Raw genomic sequence first — 7,123 nt, 5'->3', positions numbered from 1 at the left:
TAAAAGACTCGGAGAACAGGTGGCTGCACGAGGAGAACCTGTTGAAGGCGAGATGACTAATTTGCTTCAGTACTCAAATGTGCAGATTTGGAGAAAACAAAATCAAGCGGTGATTAGGGATGGGCTCAAGCTCAGGTCTGGATTTACATTTTCTTCAAAGCATGGCTGTGTTTAGATCCTGGGTATTAGGGACAAAACTCTCCTGCCAAGTTGGGACCCAGCCGGAAGGCATAGTAAGGGCACTTTCAGATGCAGGATTTTGGGTTAAGAGCATCTCAGCTGAACATGCAAAGCTGGTTTAAACAGTGTGGCAGAGCTAATCTGTTGAAAGGTCTCACTCAGCATTGCTGTCCCGAGGGGAATATATATGGGAGAACTGCAAACTCCTCAAGAGCCTTGCTGGTCATTACCCAGCCCATGTGTTGGTTTCGCCATGTGTCCCCGTGTTTTGCAACTCCCAACCAGCTCCCTCTCAGCTGATTTATTTTCACGCTACTCAGCTTGCAGGAGGTGAATCAGGTCCTGTGGTTACAGAGCAGACCCAACGGCTAGTGCATGGTGTGCAGCCCCTCACTGGCTGCCAGGAAGGGAAATCTGAAACTTTAAAGGAGGAGGGGGAAGGAGGAGAAGGAGGGTATTTTCTGGAAAGGCAAAGCCTTAGCTGAACAGCATGCATGGCAAAGCAGGAGGGAGAAGAGAGTGGTCTAAGAATTCAAACAAGCCACAGAGAGGACAATAGAAAATTAATACCGGAGCAATATGAAAGACATAGAATTTGTAAGGTAAATCCAGGGGACGGGCAGGAGTAAGCAGAATAACAAAACAGGGAGAGGTTCAGTGGCTGAATGGACAGTGGAAAATCTGTGTGTGTAGTGAGGGGGAACGTGTTACTTGCTCTCATGAAATTAAAATTAGTAATGAAAATACACTCATCCATAATTGCACCCTTCTGCTTATTCCTGCTTACTTCTGTTAGTAGTAATATCTGAGCATAGTTCCTATTACTCCTAAATCACTACTGCTCACGGCTTGCTTTTCTTGTTTTAAATGGAAAAGTTTTGGCCTTTGGAATGTAACAGAAAACACCACACATTTAAAGAAAAATAAGCAAATCTCTCCTAGAAGCAGCTAGCGTTAACTGCATGCCTGAAATCAAGTCATAGGACAACAGGATTTCTGATGGAACAGTGTCAATTTAGAGACTGCGTTTGAAAGAGTGAAGCAGCATTACAGAAGTGTTGAAAGAGGGGGCGGGGGAGCAAAGCTGCCCCTCTCCCGTTGGACACACAGGCAGCTCTCTGAAGCAAACAGCTACCCACTGAACTGGCAGCTCCCGCTGCAAGCACAATCCAGCTTCCGCCTCTGGATGTTTGCATTAGGATCCCAACCAGCTCCCACCCAAATCAATGGATTTTGCTGTAGGCACAAAAGGGAGACTTAGGTATTTTCAGTCTTAATTGTCAGATAAACAGAAAAACTCTGGGGAAAAAAACCCCAACATTATTTGGACAAGTTAATTACAAGACATAACTCCATAATAAATAAATAAAAAAGTGGAGATGTCCAGACTTGTGATGTGGCCAAACCAGTAGGTGTACCTAAAGTTACACCTATCGGCTCTCACTGCACGGGGGAATGTGAAAACAGGGATGCTACCTCTGCAGGCAATGAAATTCATTTACCATGAATACTTAGACATTTAAGGCAAATCAGTAGTTTGGCCAGTAAGTATAGTTTACTTTTTAAATTTCTACACTTAGAGCTGCTGGCAAATAAATGTCCCTTTCTCCTCATGGTGTTTATTTCCATCTCACAGTTACGGAGCAGGGTAAAACATGGGAGTAACACCGGCTTTTAAGCAGGGAAGTCAGGCATGCTCTCCTCCCCTGGGTCCCCCAGAAGCAATGGGGAGCGAAGCCCCTCTGCAAGACAGGGTAACAGCCCAGGTAAGAGCTGAATCACCTTCTGCAAAATGCCTGCCTCACCATGCTGACTGCAGAGGGAGACTACACTCCTGGCTATACCGCTCTTAATTTAAGCACCTCAGCTAGCTAAAATACATGCAGATTAGGGAGGCTGAGTGAGGGTAATCTTGGCCAAGGAGTCTAAGGTGGAGTAAGGATTAAACCTATGCTCTGTGATAGTGCTAAAACCATAGCTTTAGGATACCAAGGACCATTTTCCCAAACCACACAGCTTGGTTTTCATCAAGCCAAGGGCCACAGCATCACAGCACCAATGTGCTTTTCTCTCACTATATCGCCCCCTCCAAACACCTTAAACTGTTAAGCAACCCAGCCCATGCAGACAGGAATTTGCTTTTTACTCTTTGCACATCAAACTGAAAAGCAATGAAGGGAATGATGTCTGGACCCAAGCAGCCTATTGAGAGGATCAAAAAGGTAACACAAAGCACAAAAGATGGGTAAGAAACACAGATCATTTGCCATCCCACACAGCAAAGCTGTCTCAGGACCTGGGGACCCAGGCAGAGGATTTAGTGCCTAAGCCTAGAGACTCCTCTGGGTTGCAGGCATTAACTCATGCTTGCATGCCTGAGACCGGATAAAGCTGAAGTCAGAACCAAAAACCTCTGCAGAGGCCTCAGCATATTGTTGTTTTGGGGATAGTCCTGTGCATTTCATCCACAAAAATTAGTGTTTTCTTTTCATTTCACAATAACCTAGGTATTTAAAATGTCTGCCAAAAAGTACTCAGAAACCCAGCATTTAATCTGAGGACTTTTCAGGAGGACCAGTTGTTTATTTTTACCATCTAATGAACATTAATTTCCTGTTTTAGAAAACGTAATTTATGCCACTGGTGAAGCTGATATTTATCTTTATATATATCCTCTTGCCTGGCTTACTTTTTCATTTTCTCCAGTTCCTCCAGCCTGCGTGCACTCTGCAACCTGTAGACTCAGCCTGCACAATCGGTGGTTCTTCAAACGTGTTCGGAAGTTTCCAGTACATGGTGGGAGAATCTGATAGCAGAGGACATAGGTCTGAATCCATTAGTAGTCACTTCTCATAATAAAAACAAAGCTAAGGAGAGTATTTGCAACACTGATCTGAAAACAAGAATATATTTCCCTTTCTGCCTCAGAACTTAGACAAAACTAATGCAAGTTACACTAAACAAATCCAGCCCTTGCCAGGATAAACAAACATTTGCAGTGTGTTTGCTACATGCCTGTCATGAAATAAAGACACTGACATGCATTTTAATGCAACTCTCCTACAAATTGTGAAAAAAATAATTGTGCACTGGGTATTCGTTGCTAGGTTACTAGAAGGGAAGAGAATATTTTTGCAGACATGATGAACTAACAAGGTAAATAATTCAACTTAATCATTTGCAAATTTAACACTTATTTTTCAACAGCAGGTCTTTTCAGAGCCCAGATCAACCTCAGATCTGATGACAGTGATTTTTTAGAGCAAGGCTGACAAGCTCCTGTGAGCCAGATTTGGCCCAGGGGGTAGTTTTTATATGACAAACTTCCCCTCCCAAATACAATGGCAGTTTTACGAGAAAAAAGGCAGGGAGGTTTGCCCAGTTGTTATTAACAGCACATTAATTTTCATTTCTTCTTAAACTCAATCACTCACTGATTGAGTCTTACCAAATATTGCAGCATTAACAGAGAAAAAACTAAAATTGTACATACCCAATCTGTCTGTACAGTACTCCTATCAGCAACATTCTGGGAGGAATAGCACTAATTCTGATTAAAGCAGATCAGGGATTGTAGAACTAATCTGTAAATTCCGACATTATTACATACTTGCTTAAGGAAAAACAATGGATTAGATCATGAAATCAGATCTGTGCTGCTCCACAAAGCAGGGTCCTTTGTGCTGCTTTGTGGCAGTATTTGCAGGGCAGATGTATCTGAAGGAAGGGGTAAAGGGCCGGGCATCCCCAGGTCCCTTTTAGCACCACCCAGGTCAGCAGCAAGAAAACTCCTCCAAAGAGACCTGAAGCTCAGATGAGAATCTTTCTATTTTCCCAAGTTTCCAGATGACAACCAATACATCTGCTGAAAGAGATTCTGATTTTTTTTTTTTCTTTTTCTTTGGTTCAAAGCATGTTTTGGCTATTGTGGCTTTATTAAGTCAAATTACACTCTCATTTAGGTGCCAACAAATCTGACCACAGAAACAGTCCACTGATTAAGTAGTGGACTGAGGAAGAGGCAAGTTAGGTTCTCTGTCAAAGTCTCTACTCAGTGCCTTGCATGACCTTCTGAAAGTCATTTCTCTATATTGTGATGCTGAATTTAGTTGATGAGGAACTCTGAAAATCAATTGACACAAATTCATGACGGTCTGCCAATATATTGTGAGAGCAGTGGCAAAGGCAAAACAACACGAAAGTTTGAAGGTATGGTAACAGGCCTTGTTGAGGCTAAAAGATCTTAATTTGAAATGTCCCAAGGACAGTGACAAGCCATGAAGTCTAATGAAAACTGAGGAGTAATGACTAGCAAATTAGAAAGTACCTTTACTCAGAAACACCATGAAGCCAGAATAAATGTTAATATTTTTAGAAGATGCTGTGGTTACCCAAACTCTCTTTCTTGTAATGCTTTTGGGAGAAGTCCTTGAAGCAGTATGTAAGTATCAAATCTGAACTTTGCTATCCTGGTAATATATATGTCTATGTATCTTCTGCTTTCTCAGACAGAATTCTGGCTGAAAATCCGATTGAATCCATTCAAAGGTAAAAAGACTAGTGTAAGACTTTGAAGGAAAGGGAATCCTTCCCTACTGTTGATTTCACTAGATACTTGTGCTCCCATGAAGAACTGGATGAGGCCTCTTGTTACATATCAAACTTTCTCATTCTTTTATTCCTAGGTCTCATGCTGACAAGACTGGGTTGGGCCTTATGTGGACCCAAATGCTTGAATGGACACAAAAATCTGACAGTCTCTACTTCTCTCCCCCAACAGTGACCTGTCTCATTCTATCTAACATGTCTTTCAAGGAGATTTCTGGAGATCTCACTCATCACTTAGATCAGATTCTGTTTTTAAATTATCCTTCGTTTAGACGGAAAGAATGAGATTACTTTCTTCCGTACTGGAAGACTTATCTCTTACCAGTTTACAGTCATATTTTTTTAATATTTTATCAAAAAATGATGGACTATTTCAAGGAAAAAAAAAAAGGTAGAACTAACCCAAATGGTTATCTTTGTATCTCTAGTTCTATTTCATTTCACGCCTCCCTCACTTCACAGCACTATAACTTTTTTGAATTGCCCTCTGTGATATCCACTCCTTCACTGTTGACCATTGCTCACTTATTCATTGCTTGTTGGATCAGCTGGGCCCTTGCACAATCAAGTCTTTGTTATGCTTTCAGACAGGCTGCAAGTCACAATATTGAAGCAGCACAAGGACTGTTCCCTCTGCTGGTATTCTTCTTCCCTGGCATTTAGGAAGACAACATCCTAAACACATGAAAATGCATATAAAGTAATTATGACAATAATTCATACAACAGCTCTCATTTAACTGGCTACACAATGTCTTTTCCCCTTTAATTGTCATAAGAGAGTGAAATACCCAAAAGGCTGAAGAGTTTTTGCAAGTTGGTCAACTGAGAAACATGAATTTGCTTCTTTAAAAAGTGGAGCAGAGCTCAGGTTTATTTAATGAATCAGTAGATGATGGCTGGTGATACAGAGTTAGCGGGGATCCTAGAAAAGCTGCTCTCTCCAACCAGTTAATTGGCCTAAACAAAATGGAATGTAGTTTTCTAACTAATCAGCACTGACAATAATGAAGAGCAACTGCAGGGACGGTGGGAAGATAAAGGAATGCACATACCAAGGTTCTGCAACAGTATGAAATGTCAAAGTTCAAGTTTACATGCATAATAACCACAACTGGCACATGGGTTGTTGGGCGCATAAATACGCTGAGAACCCATGATGAAAACACTAACAAATACAACTTTATACAGTTGGAGGTTTTAAAACAAAATGAAACTTCTCATATGCATATACAGATACCCCAGTATTTAAAGACCTGCAGGATCTGCTTCTAGGCCAATGCTATCAATGGAGTTGGACACCTATATATCCTTGAACTCTGTCTCAATAGGCAGAGTATTGGACATAGCACAAGAAGCAATGTTAGGAAAATGCTATTTTTAGTTGATTTCACTTAAAGTCAAAAGGAGGATCTTGGCTTCCCAGATGGTGAAATTGAATCTCTCCGTCTCTTGCAGTAGAAAAAAGGAAGCACCTTATTTGGGAAGGGAAAGTTTAGCTAGAAGTTAAGTAGCTGGGTTGCTTATGGAAAGAATAAGAGTATTCAGCAGAAGTAGACGAGTAAGGATTTTGTCACAGGGAGGGAGAAGCAGAGACTTTTGTGTATGGTGGTTTATTGCAGGCTTTAATGGCATCAGGATGATGTTACCAGGGAGTCTCTCCAGAATGAAATAATTTACTGTCATCTCTTATATCCTGCTAGCACAACAATGTAGTCTCCATAGACCTACTCCTAAAGCAGTTTTGATAGCCAAATTCTATCTGTAATGCCACAGAAGATGTCATAACCTTACCTAAAAAAAAAAAACTTGACACAATTGTCAGTTTATTCACACAAAATTATTGTGAATTGATAACGTCCTTTGAAAGGATTATTATACAGACAGATTTGCTGAGGTCTAAGGGGCTCCAGGCCTTCCTTTCCTTTCTCTCTCATATGCTCCAGTGCTGGCAGCCCCCACGGTCCCTAACGCTGCATGGGGCTGCGGCTTCTTCTCAGCATCCCTGCAGCCAGGGAAAAGCAGCAGTGCTGTGCAGTCCCCAGAGCCTGGTGGTCTCATTACCTCCTACTCCCCACAGCAGCCCACAGGTCTTCCAGTTGGGCTCAGTGGCCCAACATGAGGATGTCCCTATCATGAGTCTTGACTTGACAGATGATCTCACGCTGGGGCTGTGCCTCTATCCCTCCCACAGCCCAGGAGCCACATGCACTATTGGATAAGATAGTAAGAAGCCATCACAGATACCATCTACACAGCTATGTTGGCTTGTTTCCTCATAGAGCTGGAGGTCCCCAGGTTAGCAGTGTATTTGTCAGGCTGTTCAAAGGCCTTCC

Source organism: Harpia harpyja, chromosome 14 (assembly GCF_026419915.1).
Source record: "Harpia harpyja isolate bHarHar1 chromosome 14, bHarHar1 primary haplotype, whole genome shotgun sequence".
Lineage (NCBI taxonomy): Eukaryota > Metazoa > Chordata > Aves > Accipitriformes > Accipitridae > Harpia > Harpia harpyja.
This window is presented reverse-complemented; position numbering follows the sequence as displayed.